The 25,547-nt window shown below is 32.9% G+C and overlaps 1 long non-coding RNA gene across 1 annotated transcript; it reads left to right on the top strand.

Annotated features, from left to right (window-relative positions):
• The first annotated feature begins 11,645 nt into the window (after positions 1-11,645).
• LOC126675269 (uncharacterized) lies at positions 11,646-14,081 on the top strand. Its single transcript, XR_007639721.2, has 4 exons — positions 11,646-11,797; positions 11,889-11,963; positions 12,588-12,670; positions 13,766-14,081. It is a non-coding gene; the product is annotated as an uncharacterized LOC126675269 (long non-coding RNA).
• Positions 14,082-25,547: the final 11,466 nt, after the last annotated feature.

Below are 25,547 nucleotides of genomic sequence, written 5' to 3'. Positions count from 1 at the left end.
CTATACTTTTGGCTTAAATCGCTAAAATGGGGAAACGTTTGGATTTGTTTCGTAAAGTTTGTAAACGTTTGGCCTAAATTGCTAAAAATGTGAAAAGTTTGGATTTTTTTTCGTAACGTTTGTAAACGTTTGGCTTAAATCGCTAAAAAGGTGAAACATTTTGTTTTGTTTCGTAACTTTTGTAAACGTTTGGCTTAAATCGCTAAAAAGGTGAAACATTTGGATTCGTTTTGTAGCGTTTGGAAACATTTCGCTTAAATCGCTAAAATGGTGAAGCGTTTGGATTTGTTTTATAACTTTTTTAAACGTTTGGTTTAAATCGCTAAAAAGGTGAAACGTTTGGATTTGTTATGTAACGTTTGTAAACGTTTGGCTTAAATTGCTAAAAAGGTGAAACGCTTGGCTTTGTTTCGAAACGCTTGTAAACGTTTGGCTTTGTTTCGTAACATTTATAAAACGTTTGGTTTAAATCGCTAAAATTGTGAAACATTTGGATTTGTTTCGTATAGTTTTGAATTTTTGGTTTTGTTCCGTAACGTTTGTAAACGTTTGGCTTCAATTGCTAAAAATTTGAAACATTTGAATTTGTTTTGTAACGTTTATAAACGTTTGGCTTAAATTGCTAAAAATGGGAAACGTTTGAATTTGTATCGTAACATATATAAACGTTTGGCCTAAATTGCTAAAAGGGTGAAACGTTTCGATTTTTTTCGTAGCATTTGTAAACGTTTGGCTTCAATCGCTAAAAAGGTGAAACGTTTGGATTTGTTTCGTAATGTTTGTAAATGTTTGGCTTAAATCGCTAAAAAGGGGAAACGTTTGGATTTGTCTCGTATCGTTTGTAAACGTTTGGCTTATATCGCTAAAAATGTGAAACGTTTTGATTTATTTCGTAACGTTTGTAAACGTTTAGCTTAAATTGCTAAAAGGGTGAAACGCTTGGATTTGTTTCGTAACGTTTGTAAACGTTTGGCTTAAATTACTAAAATGGGGAAACGTTTACAAACGTTAAGAAACATATCCAAACATTTCACCTTTTTACCGATTTAAGCGAAATGTTTACAAAGGTTATAAAATAAAACCAAACGTTTCCCCATTTTAGCTATTTAAGGCAAACGTTTACTAACGTTATAAAACAAAGCCAAGCATTTACAAAAATCCAAACGTTTTAACTTTTGTGCGATTTAAGCCAAACCCTTACAAACGTTTTGAAACAAAACCAAATGTTTCACCTTTTTAAAAAATTTAGCCAAACGTTTACCAACGTTACGGAACAAAATCAAATGTTTTACATTTTTACCGATTTAAGTCAAACGTTTTACAAACGTTACGAAACAAATCCAAATGTTTCATATTTTTTGCGATTTAGGCCGAACATTTACAAAGGTTACGTAAAAAAACCAATCCAAACGTTTCCCCACTTTAGCGATTTAAGCCAAACGTTTTGTTTCATAACCTTTATAATTGTTTGGCTTAAATCGCTAAAAAGGTGAAATATTTGGATTTGTTTCGTAACGTTTATAAACGTTTGGCTTAAATCTCTAGAAACGTTTGGATTTGCTTCGTAACGTTTTATATGTTTGGCTTAAATTGCTAAAATGGAGAAACGCTTGGATTTGTTTTGTAACGTTTGTAAACGTTTGGCTTAAATCGCTAAAAATGCAAAACGTTTGTATTTGTTTCGTATCGTTTGTAAACGTTTGGCTTAAATCGCGAAAAAGGTGAAACGCTTGGATTTGTTTCGTAACGTTTGTAAATGTTTGGCTTAAATCGCCAAAAAGGTGAAACATTGGGTTTTGTTTTGCAACGTTTTTAGATATTTGGCTTAAGTCGCTAAAAATGGGAAACGTTTGGATTTGTTTCGTAACATTTGTAAACGTTTGGCTTATATCAGTAAAATGGGGAAATGTTTCGATTTGTTTCGTAACGTTTGTCAAGATTTCGCTTAAATTGCTAAATATGTGAAACATTTGGATTGGTTTTGTAACGTTTATAAATGTTTAGCTTAAATCGCTAAAAAGGTGAAACGTTTGGTTTTGTTTCGTAACGTTTGTCAACGATTGGCTTAAATCGCTAAAAAGGTTAAACGTTTGGATTTGTTTCGTATGGTTTGTAAACGTTTGGCGTAAATCGCTAAAAAGTTGAAACGTTTGGATATTTTTTGTAACGTTTGTAAACGTTTGGCTTAAATCGCTAAAAAGGTGAAACGTTTGGATTTGTTTTGTAACATTTATAAACGTTTGGCTTAAATTGCTAAAAAGGGGAAAAGTTTGAATTTCTTTCGATTTAAACGCTTGTAAACGTTTGGCTTTGTTTCCTATATTTGTAAAACGTTTGGCTTAAAACACTGAAAATGTAAAACTTTTGGATTTTTTTCTTAACGTTTTAAACGTTTGGTTTTGTTCGTAACGTTTGTAAACATTTCGCTTAAACTGCTAAAAATGTGAAACGTTCGGATTTGTTTTGTAACATTATAAAAATGTTTGGCTTAAATAGCTAAAAAGGTGAAACATTTATTTTTGTTTCGTAACGTTTGTAAAAGTTTGGCTTAAATCGCTAAAAAGGCGAAACGTTTGGATTTGTTTCGTAATGTTTGTAAACGTTTGGCTTAAATCGCTAAAAAGATGAAACATTTGGATTTCTTTCGTAACGTTTGTAAACATTTGGCTTTAATCGCTAAAAAGGTGAAACGTTTGGATTTGTTTTTTAAATGTTTGGCTTAAATCACTATAAAAGGTGAAACGTTTGGATTTGTTTCGTAACGTTTGTAACCGTTTGGCTTAAATTGCTAAAAAGTGAAACACTTAGATTTCTTTCGTAACGTTTATAAACGTTTGGCTTAAATTGCTATAAAGGTGAAACGTTTTGTTTCATTTTATAACGTTTGTAAACGTTCGGATTAAATTACTAAAAAGGTGAAACGCTTGGATTTGTTTCGTAACGTTTTAAACGTTTGGATTTGTTTTGTAACATTTGTAAACGTTTGGCTTAAATCGCTAAAAAGGTGAAACGTTTGGTTTTCTTTATTAATGTTAACGTTCGGCTTAAATCGCTAAAAAGGTTAAACATTTGGCTTAAATCGCTAAAAAGGTGACACGTTTGGATTTCTTTCGTAACGTGTGTAAACGTTTGGATTAAATTGCTAAAAAGGTGAAACGTTTGGATTTGTTTGATAACGTTTCTAAATGTTTGACTTAAATTGCTAAAATGAGGAAATGTTTTGATTTTTTTCGTAACGTTTGTAAACGTTTGGCTTTAATCGCTAAAAAGGTGAAACATTTGGATTTTCTTCGTAACGTTTGTAAACATTTGACTTATATTGCTAAAGAGGTAAGACAATTGGATTTGTAAACGTTTGGCATAAATTTCCAAAAAGGCAAAACGCTTGGATTTGATTTGTAACTTTGTTAACGTTTGGCTTAAATTGCTAAAAAGGGGAAACGTTTAGATTTGTTTCGTACTTTTTGTAAACGTTTGCCTTAAATCTCTAAAAAGGTGAAACATATGGATTTGTTTCGTAACGTTTGTAAATGTTTTGCTTAAATCGCTAAAAAGGTGAAACGTTTGGATTTTTTTTAGGGTTAACTTCTAAAAAAATCGCGAACTTTACACGAAGTTTCATTTTAATCATGAACTTTAAAAGTTGTCATTTAAAGGCACGAACTTTCATTTTGTTTCAAATCTATCGCCAAAGTAAAATGCGATGTATTTTATCGAACCAAAAATTCCTAATCCTATATACTATAACTAAAAGATAATAAGATTTAATGTCGATTTATAATTGGGGTTTTTCATTAATGATTTATTGAAGAATTTAGTCAACAAAAATACACTGAAATGATAGATTTGAAACAAAATGAAAGTTCGTGCCTTTAAATGGCAACTTTTAAAGGTCATGATTAAAATGAAATTTCGTGTAAAGTTCGTGATTTTTTTAGGAATTAACCCTTTTTTTTATAACGTTTGGTTTAAATTGTTAAAAAGGTGAAACGCTTGGATTTGTGTAATACCCCGTAAATTTTCAACGTTTTTCCGACAAATTTTCCGATCGTTTTGAAGTAAAAATCGAAGTTAATGGTCGGGTTCGTGTTGGTTCGTGAGTGGGTAAATTTGTGGTTCAACCATTTAAGATTTTTAAATCAAAAAAAGAAAAAAAAAGGATTTGAATGATTCCCGTTCGAAAATTATGATTCTCGAACGAGAATCATATAATTCTCGAACGGGAATCACTTGCAGGGCCTGGTCTCGTACGAGACCAGGGGTTCTCGAACGAGAACCAAGCCCAAATGGGTTGTTCTCGTTCGAGAATGGCACAGCCGTGGTGAGCCTTGCATCCAGCCCACTACGCACTCGTTTTCAACCTAGTTCCTTAAAGACGTTTTCTGAATAGAAAATCTTCCCCATACTACAAACAAACCCTAGCCCCCATTCCCTTGCTCATTCTCTGAAAAACGAAGCGGGAATCATCATCCAAAGTTGCTTCCTCGGTAAGTTTTCTTGTTTCATTGAATCTCAGTTTTCATTTTTAAACATCTTTCGGTTTTCTGATTCGTTCTTGCTCGTTTGTAGATCGAAATAAAAACTGTTTGATCTCAGACGTTCTAGACTTATATACCTTCGATTCCCCACCTCGTTTTCGTTGAACGGTACGTGATCGACCTCGTTTTAAATCGCCGTACGGTCTACCCTTTTGAGTTGTTATAATCTGTTTTGCCAAGTTGAAGTATCTGCCGAATACTTTCTCTTCTTTTGGCTATTATTTTGCTTGTATATGATGATAAATCTCTTGGATTATTGTTAGTGTAAGCTTTCAATGAGTATCAATCCATTGTTCCATATTTGTTCTTCGTTCTCGGATGATAGGATTCGGCAGTTAACGTTTTGATGGGTTCTTGGTGTTTGGTGTATAAGATTGTATTGGTGATGTTAAATGTTGTTTTTGGATTGATAATGGGTTGAATAGAAAAATGGATTGTTAGATAGCTTCATGAAATCTACAAACAGAATGCATGGTTTGGGCGGGTTGCTCAATTTGAATTGAAAGAGATGGTTAAATGGCAAATATGGTCACCATTCCTTTTTGCTTAATTTTGATAAATCCTTTAAGTTAATTCCATTTTGTTTCAATAATAACTTTGATTTTAAATAGACAATTTGTGTATGTAAATTTTTATAACTTAAATTAATATAATTACTCGGGTAATTATATGTAACTTTAATTGTAATGTCAATTTGGCTAAATTGCGGTTTAGCCCCTAAAATTTTTAAAAGACTTATTCAAGTAAAATTTTATCTATTGGATAACTTTTGGTTTTTGATTAAATTATGAATTAGTATTTTGATATCGAATAATTAATTTGATTTCGGATATCAAATTGGCTAAAGTACAATTTAGTCCCTAATTGGCAAAAGTACAGTTTAGTCCCTAATTGGCTAAAGTACAATTTAGTCCCTAAACTTTTATAAGATTTATTTAATTAAGTTTTTGGTTTGTAACTTGGGTTCGAAATATATAATTAACATGCAGGTTAACATATATAAAAACAGTTCGAAATATACGTAGAGTATATATATGTGTTTATATGTTAATTGAAAGTTTAGCTACGGGTTTTGGTACTAGATTACCCATACCCTAGCGCCGGTCACGATTCATGAAAATGGGTCGTGACAATTTGTAAACGTTTGGCTTAAATTCCTAAAAATGCGAAACGTTTGGATTTGTTGCGTAACGTTTGTAAATGTTTGGCTTAAATCGCTAAAAAGGGGAAACGTTTGGATTTGTTTCGTAAAGTTTGTAAACATTTGGCTTAAATCGCTAAAAAGGTGAAACGTTTGGATTTGTTTCGTAACGTTTGTAAATGTTTGGTTTAAATTGCTAAAAAGGTGAAACGTTTGGATTTCTTTGTAACGTTTTAAACGTTTGGCTCAAACCGCTAAAATGGGGAAACGTTAGATTTGTTTCGTAACGTTTGTAAGCGGCTTAAATTTCTAAAAAGGTGAAATGTTTGGATTTGTAAACGTTTGGCTTAAATTCCTAAAAAGGTGAAACGCTTGGATTTGTTTCGTAATGTTTTGCATAAATCGCTAAAAAGGTGAAGCGTTTGGATTTGTTTCGTAACGTTTGTAAGTGTTTGGCTTAAATCGCTAAAAAGGTGAAATGTTTGGATATATTTGTAACGTTTTAAATGTTTGGCTTTAATTTGCTAAAATTGGGAAGCGTTGGATTTGTTTCGTAACGTCGGCTTAAATCGCTAAAAAGGTGAAACGTTTGGATTTGTTTCGTAACGTTTGTAAACGTTTGGCCTAAATCGCTAAAAATTTGAAACGTTTGGATTTGTTTCGAATCGTTTGTATACATTTGGAATAAATTGCTAAAAAGGTGAAACGTTTGGACTTGTTTCGTAACGTTTGTAAACGTTTGGCTTAAATTGCTAAAAAGGTGAACGCTTGGATTTGTTTCGTAACATTTGTAAACGTTTGGCTTAAATCGATAAAAAGGTGACACAGTTGGATTTGTTGCGTAACGTTTATAAACGTTTGGCATAAATTGCTAAAAAGGTGAAACGCTTGGATTTGTTTCGTAACGTTTATAAATGTTTGTCTTAAATTGCTAAAAAGGTGAAATGCTTGGATTTGTTTCGTAACGTTTGTAAACGTTTGGCTTAAATCGATAAAAAGGTGACACAGTTGGATTTGTTGCGTAACGTTTATAAACGTTTGGCTTAAATTGCTAAAAAGGTGAAACGCTTGGATTTGTTTCATAACGTTTATAAACGTTTGTCTTAAATTTAAACGTTTGGCTTAAATCGCTAAAAAGGTGAAACAGTTGGTTTTGTTTCGTAACGTTTATAAACATTTGGCTTATATTGTTACAAAGGTGAAACGCTTGGATTTGTTTCGTAACGTTTGTAAACGTTTGGCTTAAATTGCTAAAAAGGTGAAACTCTTGGATTTGTTTCGTAACGTTTGTAAACGTATGGCTTATATCGCTAAATAGGTGAAACTCTTGGATTTGTTTCGTAACGTTTGTAAACGTTTGGTTTATATCGCTAAAAATTTGAAACGTTTGGATTTGTAAAAGTTTGGCTTAAATTCCTAAAAAGGTGAAACGCTTGGATTTGTTTCTTAACGTTTATAAACGTTTGGCTTAAATCGCTAAAAGGGTGAAACGTTTGGATTTGTTTCGTAACGCTTGTAAACGTTTGGCTTAAATCACTAAAAAGGAGAAATGTTTCGATTTGTTTAGTAACGTTTGTAAACGTTTGGCTTAAATTGTTAAAAAGGTGAAACGCTTGGATTTGTAAACGTTTGGCTTAAATTCCTAAAAAGGTGAAACGCTTGGATTTGTTTCGTAACGTTTGTAAACGTTTGGCTTAAATCGCCAAAAAGGTAAAACGTTTGGATTTGTTTCGTAAAGTTTGTAAATGTTTGGCTTATATCCCTAAAAATGTGAAACGTTTTGATTTGTTTTGTAACGTTTGTAAATGTTTGGCTTAAATCCAAAAAAACCTTAAACGTTTGGATTTGTTTTGTAACGTTTGTAAGCGTTTGGCATAAATCGCTAAAAAGTTGAAAAGTTTGGATTTATTTTGTAACTTTTGTAAACGTTTAGCTTTAATCGCTAAAAAGGTGAAACGTTTGGATTTGTTTCATAACGTTTAGCTTAAATCGCTAAAAAGGTAAAACGTTTGGATTTGTTTGTAACATTTTAAACGTTGGGCGTAACTCGCTAAATGGGGAAACGTTGGAATTGTTTCGTAACGTTTGTAAAGGATTGTCTTAAATCGCTAAAAAGGTGAAACATTTGGATTTGTTTAGTAACGTTTGGAAACGTTTGGCTTAAATTGCTAAAAAGGTGAAACGCTTGGATTTGTAAACGTTTGGCTTAAATTCCTAAAAAGGTGAAACGCTTGGATTTATTTCGTAACATTTGTAAACGTTTAGCTTAAATCGCTAAAAAGGTGAAACGTTTGGATTTGTTTCGTAACGTTTGTAAACGTTTGGCCTAAATCGCTAAAAATGTGAAACGTTTGGATTTGTTTCGAATCGTTTGTATACGTTTGGCTTAAATCGCTAAAAAGTTGAAACAGTTGGTTTTGTTTCGTAACGTTTGTAAACGTTTGGCTTAAATTGTTACAAAGGTGAAACGCTTGGATTTGTTTCGTAACATTTGTAATCGTTTGGCTTAAATTGCTAAAAAGGTGAAACTCTTGGATTTGTTTCGTAACGTTTGTAAACGTTTGGCTTAAATCGCTAAATAGGTGAAACGTTTGGATTTGTTACGTAACGTTTGTAAACATATGGCGTAAATTGCTAAAAAGGTGAAACGTTTGGATTTGTTTCGTAAAGTTTGTAAACATTTGGCTTAAATCGATAAAAAGGTGAAACGTTTGGATTTGTTTCGTAACGTTTTAAACGTTTTGTTTTGTTTTGTAAGATTTGAAACGTGTGACTTAAATCGCTAAAAATGGGAAACGTTCGGTTTTGTTTCCTAACGTTTGTAAATGATTCCACAAATCGTTTCACCTTTTTACGTTTGGATTTGTTTCATAGAGTTTTAAATGTTTGGATTTGGATTTGTTTCGTAACGTTTTAACTGTTTGGTTTTATTTCGTAACGTATAAAACGTTTGGGTTAATTCGCTAAAAATGGAAAATGTTTTGTTTTGTAATGTTTGCAAACATGTCCTCAAATTGTTTCACCTTTTCATATTTGGATTTGTTTCGTAACGTTATAAATGTTCGGATTTGGATTTGTTTCGTAACGTTTAAAATGTTTGGATTTGTTTCGTAACGTTTTAAACGTTTAGCTTAAATTGCTAAAAAGGTGACACGTTTGGATTTGTTTATTAATGTTTGTAAACGTTTGACTTAATTTCCAAATAAGGTGAAATGCTTGGATTAGTTTCGAAACGTTTGTAAACATTTGGTTTTGTTTCGTAACGTTTGTAAACGTTTGGCTTCAATCGCTAAAAAGGTGATATGCTTGGATTTGTTTCATAACGTTTTGAAACGTTTGGTTTAGTTTCGTAACGTTTGTGAACGATATTATTTGTTTCATAATGTTTGTTAACGTTTGGCTTAAATCGCTAAAAAGGTGAAACATTTGGTTTTGTTTTATAACCTTTGTAAAAGTTTTGTTTTGATCCGTAACGTTTGTAAACGTTTGGCTTAAATTGTTATAAAGGAGAAATCTTGGATTTGTAAACGTTTGGCTTAACTCGCTAAAAAGATGAAACCTTTGGATTGGTTACGTAACGTTTTAAATGTTTGGTGAAACGTTTGGATTTGTTTGTAAACGTTTGGTTTTATTTCGTAACGTTTGTAAACGTTTGGCTTAAATTGCTAAGAACGTTTGGATTTTTTTTGTAATGTTTGTAAACGTTTGGCTTAAATCGCTAAATAGGTGAAATGTTTGGATTTGTTTCGAAACGTTTGTAAACGTTTGGCTTAAATCGCTAAAAAGGTGAAACATTTGGATTTATTTCGTAATGTTTGTAAACATTTGGCTTAAATCGCTAAAAAGGGAAACGTTTGGATTTGTTTTATAACGTTTGTAAACATTTGGCTTAAATCCCTAAAAAAGTGAAAGGTTTGGATTTTTTTCGTAACGTTTGTAAACGTTTGGCTTAAATTGCTAAAAACGTGAAACACTTGGATTTGTTTCGTAACGTTTGTAAACGTTTGGCTTAAATCGCTAAAAGCGTGAAATGTTTGGATTTGTTTCGTAACATTTGTAAACGTTTGGCTTAAATCGCTAAAAAGGTGAAACTTTTGGATTTGTTTCGTAACGTTTTAAACATTTGGCTTGTAAAATGGGGAAACATTTGGATTTTTTTCGTAACGTTTGTAAACGTTTGGCTGAAATCAAAAAAAGGTTAAACGTTTGGATTTGTTTCGTAAAGTTTGTAAACGTTTGGCATAAATCACTAAGAAGGTGAAAAGTTTGGATTTGTCTTGTAATATTTGTAAACGTTTGGCTTAACTCGCTAAAAAGGGGAAACGTTTGGATTTGTTTCATAACGTTTGGCTTAAGTGGCTAAAAAGGAGAAACGTTTGGATTTGTTTGTAATGTTTTAAACGTTTGGCTTAAATCGCTAAAATGGGGAAACGTTAGAATTGTTTTGTAACGTTTGTAAACGTTTGGCTTAAATCGCTATATAGGTGAAACGTTTGGATTTGTTTCGTAACGTTTGTAAACGTTTGACTTAAATTGCTAAAAAGGTGGAACGATGGGATTTGTAAGCGTTTGGTTTAAATTCCTAAAAAGGTGAAACGCTTTGATTTGTTTCGTAACGTTTGTAAGCGTTTGGCTTAAATCGCTAAAAAGGTGAAACAGTTGGATTTGTTTTGTAACGTTTGTAAACGTTTGGCTTAAATTGCTAAAAAGGTGAAATGCTTGGATTTGTTTCGTAACCTTTGTAAACGTTTGGCTTAAATCGCTAAAAGGCGAAACGTTTGGATTTGTTTCCTAACATTGTAAATGTTTGGCTTAAATCGCTAAAAAAGGTGAAACATTTTGATTTGTTTGTAATGTTTTAAACGTTTGGCTTAAATCGCTAAAATGGGGAAATGGTTTATTTGTTTCTTAACGTTTGTAAACGTTTGGCTTAAATCGCTAAAAAGGTGAAACAGTTGGTTTTGTTTTGTAACATTTGTAAACGTTTGGCTTAAATTGCTAAAAAGGTAAAACGCTTGAATTTGTTTCGTAACGTTTGTAAATGTTTGGCTTAAATCGCTAAAAATGTGAAACGTTTGGTTTTATTTTGTAACGTTTGTAAACGTTTGGCTTAAATTGCTAAAAACATTTGGATTTTTTTCATAACGTTTGTCTTAAATTACTAAATAAGTGAAACGTTTGGATTTGTTTCGTAACGTTTATAAACGTTTGGCTTAGATCGATAAAAAGATGAAACGTTTGGCTTAAATCGCTAAAAAGGTAAAACGTTTAGATTTGTTTCGTAACATTTGTAAATGTTTGGCTTAAATGTAATAGCCTGAAATTTTGAGATTTAGAAAAGAAGCGATGAGTCTCATTTTGAATTGCCAAAATGAGAAAAGTAAGAAATTAAACGGAGTAGTTGGATAAAGAGAACACGAGTAGGTCGATATAGGAATTTTAATAAAAAATTTCAATAATAATGTTCCATAAGAAAGATGGAATTGAGTTAAAGAGATAAAGTTGAGAAAGTGGCTAAAAGTCCACTTTAACTCAAAATTTGAAAATGAGCTTTTAATTCCCAGAAAATAGAAATTAAATAGAATTTAGACGGAAATAAATATGTATAAAAATAATATAACTAAAATTGCTATCGATAATTATTAAAGTATAATTTGGACACAAAAGAGAGAAAAAGTGCAAGTTAGCTCAAAATTGGAATTTGAGCGTTTTTGGCCAAAATTGTCAAAATACAATATCGGAAAGTGATATTATAAGATATGAGACTAATATTATTTATTTGGAAATAAATAATATGAAATTTTTCGGACCTAAAAGATTTAGCGTTCGACGGACTAAATTGGATGAAAGAAAAGTAATGAATTGAGAAGTGAGGAGGTGGCAAGTCTAAGGACCAAAGAAGGACTTATGCCATAAATATAAAAACAAGAGAAATGAAATTTAAAATCAGCAAACATCATTTCTCTAGCTGAAATAAGAATGATCCGTAGCTCCTTCTTCACAAAATCACAAAATCTTCAATTGGCCATATCATTTTCGTTTCTTAATGGAATTGAGCGATTCTCGTGGCCACGTAACGAGGAAAGTTTCTTCTACTAGATTATGGCTTCAATTTGAGGTAAGTATGAACATTTATGGTTAGGGTTGTGTGAGTTTCAGTTCGGGTTTTGAATTGATTTGGGAATTTTGTGATGTTTGATGTATGTAAGGTGATTAGGAGCATGAATGAAGGATTTTGAGGATGAAATTGATGGTAAACCTTTGGCTTAGTGTCACCAACCAAGGTGAGGTATTGTTTCTGAAATTCATTAAGTTTTGATTGATGAAGTGGATAGAAATTTGGCTAGGGTATTCGGCAATCTCATGAAATTTGTAGTGATTAGTAATTGATGGTTATTAGTTATTTAAAATGTGTTGTTATGATAAATTTTGGATATGACATGGTAAAGGGTATTCGACTATTATCCTAAGATTATGATAAATGATTCAACTAATGATTATAGAATTGGTTTTGAGTAATTAGAGCTGAATATTAGTGAGTTTGTATGTGGAACATTGTTTGAAGATATTGCAAAATATGTGCTGCAGAACAGCCATATTGCAAGGATGATATCTTAATCTATCTAGCTCCGAAATAAGTTCCGTTTGTTGGTACAGAAACTTAAGGATGTTGGCTAAAAATGTCTAAGTATAAGTTTCTGCTAGTTCGGCCTCTAAGTGGTTCAAATAAATCAGAACATTATGTCGCGCATAACAGTTCTGAAATTTGGGACAGCCCCAAGTTAGTAACATATGGGCGACTTTCCAGTACCTTCGGACACTAGCAACTTAAATTAATAATTTGGGTTATAGATATTAGTTATACATTTATTAGATTTAAACATATTTGAAATGTGATTGTGTAATAGGTAGTGACAAGCTACGGATTTGACGATTTTGGCTTAGAGAGTTCGGCCAAGACAAAGGAATGATGAAGATTGGATAGCGAGGTGTGAGTATATTTTACTTACTCGCATTATCATATTAAACTTGTGTTATATACTATATGAATAGTATTTAAATGCATCGCATGAATTGTTTGGAATGAGTTGTTTGGATTGATTTGTATTGTTTGGTTTGGATTGTTTTTGTTGGCTTGAATTGATTGGATTGGTTTGTGTCGTTTGTATACAACTTAATTGTATTGGAATGGTTTGACTTGTATTGTATTATTTATATTGGTTTGTAAATGCGTGGTGTGAATGTGTGGTGTTGATTTGAGATGTAAATGCGTTTGTCAATCATGGTTGAAATGTTCAAGTGAGTAATATTTGGTTGTGATAATCATTTCATGCTTATATTTGAATATTTAAAGAGAATTGATAATAGTTGTTGGTTGCCTAAAATGGCGATTCGGGCCAACGACGTGAGATTGAGTTATTGGTTGCCTAAATGGCGATTCGGGCCAATAACAATATGTTGGTTGCCTATATGGCGATTTGGGCCAACATTGTGATAATTCAGTTATTGGTTGCCTAAATTGCGATTCGGGCCAATAACAATATGTTGGTTGCCTATATGGCGATTTGGGCCAACATGTGAATTATGCGCATAATTAAATATCTTTCTTTAAACTTGACGTTGATTGGAAATGTGTGAATATGTTTTGTTGGAATTGAACATTGGACTACTATGTTTGTTATGGTTATTGCTTATGTTGAATGGATCATTTCTTGAACTATATTTTAGTTACTTGGAATGCTTATGAATGTGTATATTTAGTATGGTGTTGAAGTTTTGTGAAGTTGTGTGGTGTGAGCTCAGTTGAATTATCCCGGGCATTATGAATTTTGTGTCTAGTGATTAGTCCATAATTTGTGATGGATAGAAAAGGCAATACCTTCGCTAAGACTAGGTAAATACCTAGAGCGATATAAGTCTAAGATTAAGACTTGTTTGAATTTCCTGTTTTCCATTTGAATTGTTTGAAAGTATATGCATATGAAAAGTTTGTATTTGCACAAAATAGTTTTAAAAAGGAGATGCTATTTTGATAATAGGGTGAGTAACGTATATCTCACTCAGCTTAAAGCTGACCCCCCCACAGTGTTTGCTTTCAGGTACCTAGACTCTGGACTTGGCTAGAAGTCCATTCTTTGATCGGAAGTAAATCTTGACGTGTGCAGTCCAGACTTCCGTAGTTGCTGCAGTAGTGTCTTGTCTGACCAGAGTTGTGGTCTAGTACAACTTTTTGATACGTCGGTTTTCATTTGATGTCTTTGTAGTTATATATGTTTTGTACACGGAAGGTGAATACCCTTGATGATATGGTTTTAAACACTATTATGTATCGGGCAAGTACGTACATGATACAGAAACAGTAAGCCCAAGTATTTTGTATCAATAAGTTACTAGTGTATAAAGATGAGTATATGTATATGCTTCCGCTATAATTCCAATGTATGATTGATGTTTTGAGAAAAAGGTTTAGTGAATTTTAGGCTTGCTACGGGTTTCGGAACTACCATTCCCATTCCCTAGCACCGGTCTCGACTTGAGATTTCGGGTCGTGACATTAAATCCCTAAAAAAGTGAAACGTTTGGATTTGTTTCGTAATGTTTATAAACGTTTGGCTTAAATTGCTAAAAAGGTGAAACGCTTGGATTTGTTTCGTAACGTTTGTAAACGTTTGGCTTAAATCACTAAGAAGATGAAACATTTGGATTTGTTTCGTAACACCTGTAAACGTTTGGCTTAAATCGCTAAAAAGGGGAAACGTTTGGATTTGTTTCGTAACATTTTAAACATTTGGCTTAAATCGCTAAAATGGGGAAACGTTTGGATTTGTTTCGCAACGTTTGTAAATGTTTGGCTTAAATCGCTAAAAAGGTGAACCGTTTGGATTTGTTTCTTAATGTTTGTAAATGTTTGGCTTAAATAGCTAAAAAGGTGAAACGCTTGGATTTGTTTCGTAACGGTTGTAAACGTTTGGCTTAAATCACTAAAAATGCGAAACGTTTGGTTTTGTTTTGTAACGTTTGTAAACGTTTGGTTTAAATTGCTAAATAGGTGAAACGCTTGGATTTGTTTTGTAACGTTTGTAAACGTTTCGCTTAAATCGCTAAAATTGGGAAACGTTTGGATTTGTTTCGTAACGTTTGTAAACGTTTTGCTTAAATCCCTAAAAAAGTGAAACGTTTGGATTTGTTTCGTAATGTTTGTAAACGTTTTGCTTAAATTTATAAAAACGTGAAACGCTTGGATTTGTTTCGTAATGTTTGTAAACGTTTGGCTTAAATCGCTAAAATTGGGAAACGTTTGGATTTGTTTTGTAACATTTGTAAACGTTTGGCTTAAATCGCTAAAAAGGTGAAACGTTTGGATTTGCTTCATAACGTTTGGCTTAAGTCGCTAAAAAGGAGAAACGCTTGGATTTGTTCTAAACGTTATAAACGTTTGGCTTAAATAGCTAAAATGGAGAAACGTTGGAATTTTTTAGTAACGTTTGTAAACATTTGGCTTAAATCTCTATAAAGGCAAAACGTTTGGATTTGTTTCGTAATGTTTGTAAACGTTTGGCTTAAATTGCTAAAAAGGTGAAACGCTTCGATTTGTAAACGTTTGGTTTAAATTCTTAAAAAGGTGAAACACTTGGATTTGTTTCGTAACGTTTATAAACGTTTGGCTTAAATCGTTATAAAGGTGAAACATTTGGATTTGTTTTGTAACGTTTGTAAACGTTTGGCTTAAATAGCTAAAGTGGTGAAACATTTGGATTTGTTTCAAATCGTTTGTATACGTTTGGAATAAATCGCTAAAAAGGTGAAACGTTTGGATTTGTTTCGTAATGTTTGTAAACGTTTGACTTAAATTGCTAAAAAGGGGAAACGCTTGGATTTGTTTTGTAACCTTTGTAAACGTTTGGCTTAAATCGCTAAAAAGGTGAAACGTTTGGATTTGTTTCTGAACGTTTGAAAACGTTTGGCTTAAATCGCTAAAAAGGTGAAACCTTTGGATTTGTTTGTAATGTTTTAAACCTTTGGCTTAAATCTCTAAAATTGGGAAATATTTTATTTGTTTCGTAACGTTTGTAAACGTTTGGCTTAAATCGCTAAAAAGTTGAAACAGTTGGTTTTGTTTTGTAACGTTTGTAAACGTTTGGCTTAAATCGCTAAAAATGTGAAACGTTTGGTTTTGTTTTGTAACGTTTGTAAACGTTTGGCTTAAATTGCTAAAAACGTTTGGATATTTTTCGTAACGTTTGTAAACGTTTGGCTTAAATCGCTAAATAGGTGAAACGTTTGGATTTGTTTCGTACCGTTTGTAAACATTTGGCTTATATCGCTAAAACGGTGAAACGTTTGGATTTGTTTAGTAACGTTTGTAAACGTTTGGGTTAAATCGCTAAAAAGGTGAAACTTTTGGATTTGTTTCGTAACGTCTGTAAACGTTTGGCTTAAATCCCTTAAAAAGCGAAACGTTTGGATTTGTTTCGTAACGTTTATAAACGTTTGGCTTAAATTGCTAAAAAGGTGGAACGCTTGGATTTGTTTCGTAACGTTTGTAAACGTTTGGCTTAAATCACTAAAAAGATGAAATATTTGGATTTGTTTCGTAACACTTGTAAACTTTTGGCTTAAATCGCTAAAAAAGTGAAACGTTTGGATTTGTTTCGTAACATTTTTAACGTTTGGCTTAAATCGCTAAAATGGGGAAACGTTTGTATTTGTTTCGTAACGTTTCTAAACGTTTGGCTTAAATCGCTAAAATGGTGAACCGTTTGGATTTATTTCATAACGTTTGTAAATGTTTGGCTTAAATAGCTAAAAAGGTGAAACACTTGGATTTATTTCGTAACGTTTGTAAATGTTTGGCTTAAATCATTAAAAATGTGAAATGTTTGGTTTTGTTTTGTAACGTTTGTAAATGTTTGGCTTAAATTGCTAAATAGGTGAAACGCTTGGATTTGTTTCGCAACATTTGTAAACGTTTCGCTTAAATCGCTAAAATGGGGAAACGTTTGGATTTGTTTCGTAACGTTTATTACGTTTGGCTTAAATCGCTAAAAAGGTGAAACGATTGGATTTGTTTCGTAACGTTTTAAATGTTTGGCTTAAATAGCAAAAAAAGGTGAAACGATTGGATTTGTTTCGTAACGTTTTAAATGTTTTGCTTAAATAGCAAAAAAAGGTGAAACGTTTGGTTTTGTTTCGTAACGTTTTAAACGTTTGGTTTTGTTTCGTAACATTTGTAAACGTTGGGCTTCAATTGCTAAAAAGGATAGAGGTTTGGATTTGTTTTGTAACGTTTGTTAACGTTCTAAAAGAAATTTAAATAAAACAGAATAAAGATACAGATCAAGCCACATACCGATTTGCTAAGAGGCAGACTGAGTTAAGTACTACAAGTTCAAGCTTCCACCCAAGAACAGAGAGATCAAGAGACCACCACAAACACAGAGGTCAAGCTTCCACCAGAAATAGAAGATAAACGTTGTATCAGTGAATCGTTACATAAACATTCAGAAAACAACTACAAATGAAAATAAGAACTTTTAAATGTAAAGATTACCTTTTTAATCTGTTATCAACAAATAACGTTGCTCAATGATCAGATCCATGAGATTAAGCATGAAAATGAAACATGCGAACACAGAATACAAATATAAATCAATTAGATAAACACCAAAAGCAAGAAATCAGATTTTAAATGAAACCCAGTAGAAAAAAACACTAACCGATGATTATATGTCAAATTTTATCAACAAATCGTTAAAAATGACTCAAAACGATGAAATATAACATCATTTTAGGGTTTAATCAAAACTGGAACTTGCAGACAACGAGAGTAGAAAAGAAGAAGCCATCGATCGTGTGTTTGATTGAGTGAGAGTGATTTAGTGAGTGATCCAGTGAGTGATTTAGTGAGTGATCCAGTGAGTGATTTAGGGTTCCAGAGAGAAGTTTAAGAGAGGGCGAGGTAGTTTCAGAGAGAAAATTAAGAGAGAGATGTTTAAGAGAGAGAGAGGCTGCAGTGTAAAATGATTAGGGTTTCTGATAAAATGGTTTATATACCCTGCACAATACGCACCGTTTTGTGTAGGGTTACGTCGCACGTGGTGAAGCTCTGGAAGCTTCTTACGTGTGTGAAAAACCCTTAACAAAACGACGTCGTTTTGTTATTCGGTTTTTCGGTTAAATCGGTGGTTAACCGACCAAAACCAAACCGAATATCAAATAACACAATATTTTCCTAACCCAAACCAAACAGTGCCGTTTTAGTCATAATTACCGAATCATACACACTAATTCGGTTTGGTTCGGTTTGGTTCGGTTCGGTTAATTCGACCAATTTGGTTTCTGCACACCCTTACTTGTAATACTTGAGTAAATGGAAAAAACACAACAGTTAGTTTTGAGAGTTCGAGCCTAATTTTCTTGTTGAGAGAATTGATTAACATGCTACATTTCTAGAACTTGCTTAGTGTCTATTCAAAGTTACAAGGTTGAGTTTTTGACATTTAGATGAACTTGGCATTTAGGTATACACAATTTGTTTTAGACCACATAAATAGCATATCCTTCATCCATTAGATTACACAATTTTGAGCCTTAGCCTTTTTCTTGATTTTCAACCCACATTTCACACTTTTACCCTTCAAATCTCCACCTCTTTCAACACCTCAACTTGATTTGATTAACGTAGATTAAAGAAAAGTGTGATTCTAACTTGATGATGAAAAAGAAAATGTGACCAAGTGCCTTAAAAGAAAATGAATGCCTTGCAATAAAAATAAAGATGAGAGAAAAAGCACGAAAAGAAAAAGAAAAAAAAGAGAAAAAAAAACAGAGACAATTAAAAAGAAAAGTTCACTTGTTCAAGAAAATTCAAAGCTAGTCCACTATTTCAAACTTCAAAGAGAAGTTGATTCAAGTCAAGTTATTTCAAAAATCCAAAAATATTACCTACTTTTAACTTTAACCCCATCAAAACCCAAAAATAAAGACTGAGTGGTTTTTGTCGAAAACCGAGCCAAGAAGCGGAGTCCGGGACTATGAGCAAGTCTATGGTAAATTCGCATGTTTTCAATTGAGATGTAATTGTTGATATCAGACCTCAAACACATGAGTGTCGGAGTGAAAACTTGTGAGGAATTAATGCCATTTGCTTATTTATTATGAGATTATGACATGATTTGCTTAAGTAAGAAAATTGATTATTTTTCACATGTCCCGCAAACGATGGTGATTCATTAGAGTTATTCAATGTTGCATAAGCTAGAATGATAGTATTCTTAGTGTTATCGGATTATGTCATTTTATTTTCATCCATCATTTGTATGTATCATTAATGGTTGTTGGTTTAGGAAATCTCACTTAATTGATTCAGTAGTTTGGTAAATTAATTATTAACTTGTATTTAACATGTTTTGAGCCGGGCTAGTTGTAGCTAGGGCAAGATTCATGTTTTGCTTGAGGACAAGCAAAGCTTTAGTGTGAGGAGGTTTAATAAGCTATTATTTTACGTAGTTTTTATAGCATTTATTCGTTAGTTTTCAGTACTATTGCGTAAAATAAGAGCTTATATAGTTAGGTTTTCGTGTTTTGTAGTTTTTATGAATAAATATTAAATCTTATCATTTTGGGGGTATTTATGATTGAAACAAGGTCAAATAGTCAAAGCCAGAAGAATTCAGAAAACTAGAGCAAAACCCAAGCCCAACCGGTTCGAGTTGAATCGAACCAGTCAAAGAACAAAAATCAGCAGATCAGCCGGCCTTCAGCCGGCCCACGACATCAAGCCAACAAAAATAAGCAAATGTGTTCGCATTGGAATAAGGCAACGAAATTCTGAAGTTATCACATTAGACTTTCCATAATCAGCAAAATATTGCATTCACACTCAAGAGAGAGATCTTTCTTGACTTGCACACAAAGAAGTGAGCTTTGACAATAAGATAGAAGCTCATTAAGGGAAGAAGTTATGCTCTTTTGGAAACAAGACACGTTAAAGATTGGTCCACTCAAGACGATTATGAAAGGACTTGATAATTACCCCACTTTCAAAGGAAAGAAGATATTCTCAACTTGATCTTCAATCAAGTTTTACATGGAAGGATGATATATTTGGCTTGAACTCCACTCCAAGTGACTCTATAAAGAGACCCCATTTGTGTAAAGAAAACATATATCACTTTGTGTAGACTTAGGCATAGCCACTAAAAATACTCTTTAGTATAGATTATTTCTATCTTCTATCTTCTATTTTCTCATGTACTCAAGGTATAACTTATCTATTGTCATAATTAATATGACAATGGGTAACTAAACCTTTCGTTCGAGGGTTAATATGAACGTTTATTTATATAATTGATTGGCCTAGGATATTTCGATGATTTATCGTATTTCAGTTATTGAACTTAATGCTTGGATTAAATTGAGAAATTGATTCATTATACATGTTTAGTTAACTAATTGAGAAATTCTTAATTAAATAGATCTAAATAATTGGAAACTTAAAGGACAACGCCACTAGAGTGGGTTGCAATTTAAGTAATCTTAAGTTTTCTTCATAATCACAATTTAGTTGGTTAATTGATTTTAAATAACACGAGAGGGAGTTAATTATCAATTAATTAATAGGTGTTGAAATTTGGTGTTGATTAATATTCTTCATGCTTGAATGTTTTTGATCAATTCATTCATTGCCTTATGTTCTAATTATTGACTCGAGAGAGCTTAGTTAAAATAGATCAGTTAATCAACAACGTATGAATTAATAACACGAAAGTGAGTTAATGAATACGTGTTCTTAAGGGTTTACTTAATAAATATCATTTAATCATTTGACTATGTTCATTATAACACGAGAGTGAGTAATTTGCATATTAGTTGGTTATTTGTTTATTTTTATTTGTGGTAACTCGAGAGAGAGCTATGGGTGCTTTATACTAGCCTGAACTATAATTTTGGCAATACAAATGAGTTGTGATCATTTCGGTCTTTGAGTCTCGAGAGAGCGGGATTCAATATTTTAGAATAGCTCGATTCTAGATAATCACCAAGAAATTCATTGTTCATGATTTTATATCCTTGTTCGAAATTATCAACCCTTGAACCTTTACTCTTATTATTACCAAAATCATATTTTTAAATCACTTTACTTTATTGATTTTAATTACTTAATTTATTTGTTAATTGGTTACTTTTATTGTTTTGGTCACAAATTCTCAAACCATTTTCGTAGCTAACCAGTCAAAAGAGTTCTCAAAATTAGCCGTTAAATCCATTGTCTTTGTGGGATCGATATCCGTATTTTTGGGATATATTACTTGCGCGATACCGTCACTTGCGGTTTAGCATCAACAAGTAACTCTTCTAATTGATCTTTCAGTTCTTTTAGTTCTGATGGCGGCATCCAATAAGGAGGTATTGATATCGATTTGGTACCAGGAGCTAACTCAATACATAAATCTATCTCCCTGTCTGGTGGTAATCCAAGTAACTCGTCTGGAAAAATATCTGGATACTCCATCACCACTGGTACATTTTGTACATTCCCTTGAGCTTTCTCTATATCCAACACAATAGCTAAGAATGCTTGACACCCTTTCCTCATCATTCGTTGAGCTTTCATAGCTAAAATTATGCTAGTAGTGGATTCCAATTTTTCACTTTGAATTGAAATTGTTTCAATTCCAGGGGTACTAAATGTCACTAATTTCTTCGTGCAATCCACACTTGCATAATGTTGAGCTAACCAATCCATGCCCTATATAACATCAAATTCTAGTACCTCTAGCAAAACTACATCAGCAAGCAACTCTTGTCCTTGAACATTCACAGGACAAGACGAATAAACTATGTCCGTATCCATGCTTTCACCCATTGGCGTGGCTATTGATAATGGATTTTGCAAATAAGCGGGTTATCTCCCCATCTTAATTGCAAAACTTGGCGAAACAAATGAATGTGTCGCACCCGGATCAAATAATACTAAAGCATCCATAGAAGCAATAGTAAAAATACCTTTCACAACTGCATTAGAGGCTTGCGGCTCATGTAGGTTAAGTGCAAACACTCTGGCTTGACTCCCTTCTTCTTGAGAAGTCTACCAGCACCTCTTCCTCCAGCATTTCTTCCTCCACCACGATTGTTGCCAAAACCTCTACCTCTCTGACCACTAAACGTACTTCCTGCATGACCTTGCCTTGATGCCGCTGGAAAGTTTGGCCTCTGCTATTGGAAAGGTTGTGCAATACTAGCAGTAGACCCTTGCGCTCCAGACATAGGACATTGTCTAGCATAATGGCCTGGTTGTCCACAAACAAAGCACGCTCCGGGAGCAAGATGACATACTCCATAATGTCTCCTCCTACAATTTTGGCAGATTGGAGCTAAAACTCCAACACTTCCTGAGCTTCGTCCAGTTGAACTAGCTCTAGGGGTATTAAAACGTTTGTAAAGCTTCCCTTTCTTAAATCCTTTGCGACGTGGTCCAGTAAAATTACTTGGATTGAACAACATCTGAGTATTGGCCGCCACATTGATCTGATCACTCTTTGTTGACATTGGCATAGTAGGGTTAACAATCCTACCATACTTAACCAATAAAGTCTCCATCTGACGTGCACTGTCATTCAGCTGAATTAAATCTCGGTTCACATCAGAGACAAGACAAATAAACTCGGGTCCTAGACCCTTGATAAAACTCGCATTCACCCTGGTTGGATCATCCATCAAATCAGGTGCAAATCTTCCCAACCTAGTAAATTTCGTCACATATTCCTGCACTGACCTATCTCCTCTCCTCAAATTCAACAATTGATCTCGATAACTCTTGGGTCACAGAAAATGACAGATAGAATTCTCGGTACCAATTAACAAAATCTGTCCAGGTCATCTGATTCATCGTAGGTTGACTTGTACGTCGAAACCAATCTTTTGCTGGTCATTTCATTGACATCTCAACTAACAAGATTGACTGTCTCTCGTCAGTTTTGCTGGTCATTTCATTGACATCTCAACTAACAAGATTGACTGTCTCTCGTCAGCCTGCAGACGTCTAGCATTAAGCTCAACTTCCTCAAGGAAATCTAACGCATAGCCTGAACCATCAAAAAGATGAAAACGTTTCCATTTGTTTCATAACGTTTGTAAACGTTCGGCTTATATCGCTAAAAAGGTGAAACGTTTGGATTTGTTTCGAAATGTTTGGATTTGTTTAGTAACGTTTGTAAACATTTTGCTTAAATCGATAGGTAAAAACTTTGGATTTGTTTCGTAACGTTTGTAAGCGTTTGGCTTAAATTGCTAACAAGGTGAAACGTTTGGATTTGTTTCGCAACGTTTGTAAATGTTTGGCTTAAATCGCTAAAAAGGTGAAACGTTTGGATTTCTATCATAACGTTTGTAAACGTTTGGCATAAATCGCTAAAAAGGTGAAACGTTTGGATTTGTTTCGAAACGTTTGGATTTGTTTAGTAACGTTTGTAAACGTTTGGCTTCAATCGATAGCTAAAAACTTTGGATTTGTTTCGTAACGTTTGTAAACGTTTGGCTTAAATTGCTAAAAAGGTGAAACGTTTGGATTTGTTTCGTAACGTTTGTAAACGTTTGTCTTAAATCGCTAAAAAGGGGAAACGTTTGGATTTGTTTCGTAACGTTTATAAACGTTCGGCTTATTTCGCTAAAAAGGTGAAACGTTCGGTTTTGTTTCGTAACGTTTATAAACGTTTGGCTTAAATCGCTAAACAGGTGAAACGCTTGGATTTGTTTCGTAATGTTTGATAACGTTTGGCTTAAATTGGTAAAAAGGGGCAACTTTGGATTTTTTTTCCGTAACGTTTGGCTTAAATTATTAAAAAGGTTACATTTGGATTTGTTTCGTAAAGTTTGTAAATGTTTGGCTTAAATCGCTAAAATGGGGAAACGTTTGGATTCGTTTCGTAACGTGTTAAACGTTTGGCTTAAATCGCTAAATAGGGAAACATTTGGATTTGTTTCGTAACGTTTATAAATGTTTGGCTTAAATAGATAAAAAGGTGAAACGTTCAATTTTGTTTTGTAACGTTTGTAAACGTTTGGCTTAAATCGCTAGAATGGTGAAAAGTTTGGATTTGTTTTGTACGCTTTAAAATTTTGGTATTGTTTAATAAGCTTTGTAACGTTTGGCTTAAATCGCTAAAATGGTGAAACGTTTGGATTTGTTTCGTAATGTTTACAAACATTTGGTTTTTTTCGTAACGTTCATAAACGTTTGGATTAAATTGCTATAACAGGGAATATTTTGGTGTTGTTTTGTAACGTTTTTAAACATTTGGATTTGTTTTGAAACGTTTTAATTCGTAATGTTTGTAAACGTTTGGCTTAAATCACTAAAAAAGGTGAAACATTTGGTTTTTTTTTCGTAACGTTTGTAAACGTTTTGCTTAAATCGCTAAAAAGGTTAAATACTTGAATTTGTTTCGTAAAGTTTCTAAACGTTTGGCTTAAAATGCTAAAAAGGTGTAACGCATGGCTTTATTTCGTAACGTTTGGCTTAAATCGCTAAAAATGTGAAACGTTTGGATATGTTTTGTAACGTTTTAAACGTTTGGTTTTGTTTCGTAATGTTTGTAAACTTTTGGTTTAAATTGCTAAAAAGGTGAAACGTTTTGGATTTGTTTCGTAATGTTTGTAAATGTTTGGCTCAAATCGCTAAAAAGGTGAAACATTTGGATTTGTTTGGTAATGTTTTTAAACGTTTAGCTTCAATTGCTAAAATAAGGAAACGTTTGGATTTGTTTCGTAATGTTTGGAAACGTTGGTAAAATCGCTAAAAAGGTGAAACGCTTGGATTGTTTTTGTAACGTTTGTCTTAAATAGCTAAAAAGGTGAAACAGTTGGATTTGTTCATAACGTTTGCAAAAGTTTAGCTTAAACTGCTAAAATGGTGAAACGCTTGGTTTTGTTTCGTAACGTTTGTAAACATTTGGCTTAAATTGCTAAAAAGGTGAAACATTTGGATTTGTTTCATAATCTTTGTAAACGTTTGGCTTAAATTGCTAAAAAGGTGAAACGGTTGGATTTGTTTCGTAACATTTGTAAACGTTTGGTTTAAATCGCTAAAAAGGTGAAACGTTTTAGATTTGTTTTGTAATGTTTGTAAATATTTGGCTCAAATCGCTAAAAAGGTGAAACGTTTGGATTTGTTTCGTAACGTTTGTAAACGTTTGGCTTAAGTCGCTAAAAAGGTGAAACGGTTGGATTTATTTCATAACGTTTGCAAAAGTTTGGCTTATACTACTAAAATGGTGAAACGCTTGGTTTTGTTTCGTAACGTTTGTAAATGTTTGGCTTAAATTGCTAAAAAGGTGAAACATTTGGATTAGTTTCATAATCTTTGTAAACGTTTGGCTTAAATTGCTAAAAAGGTTAAACATTTGGATTTGTTTCATAATCTTAGTAAACGTTTGGCTTCAATCGCTAAAAAGGTGAAACGTTTGGATTTATTTCGTAACGTTTGTAAACGTTTGGCTTAAATTGCTAAAAAGGTGAAACGCTTGGATTTGTTTCGTAAAGTTTGTAAATGTTTTGCTTAAATTGCTAAAAAGGTGAAACACTTGGTTTTGTTTCGTAATGTTTGTAAGCGTTTGGCATAAATCGCTAAAAATGTGAAACGTTTGGATTTGTTCCGTAACATTTTAAACGTTTGGTTTTTTTTCGTAACGTTTGTAAACGTTTGGCTTAAATTGCTAAAAAGGTGAAATGTTTGGATTTGTTTTGTAACGTTTGTAAATGTTTGTCTAAAATCGTTAAAAGGTGAAATGTTTGGATTTGTTTCGTAACGTTTGTCTTAAATTGCTAAAAAGGAGAAACGTTTGGATTTTTTTTGTATCCTTTTTAAA

Source organism: Mercurialis annua, linkage group LG3, assembly GCF_937616625.2.
Source record: "Mercurialis annua linkage group LG3, ddMerAnnu1.2, whole genome shotgun sequence".
Lineage (NCBI taxonomy): Eukaryota > Viridiplantae > Streptophyta > Magnoliopsida > Malpighiales > Euphorbiaceae > Mercurialis > Mercurialis annua.
This window is presented reverse-complemented; position numbering and strand designations above follow the sequence as displayed.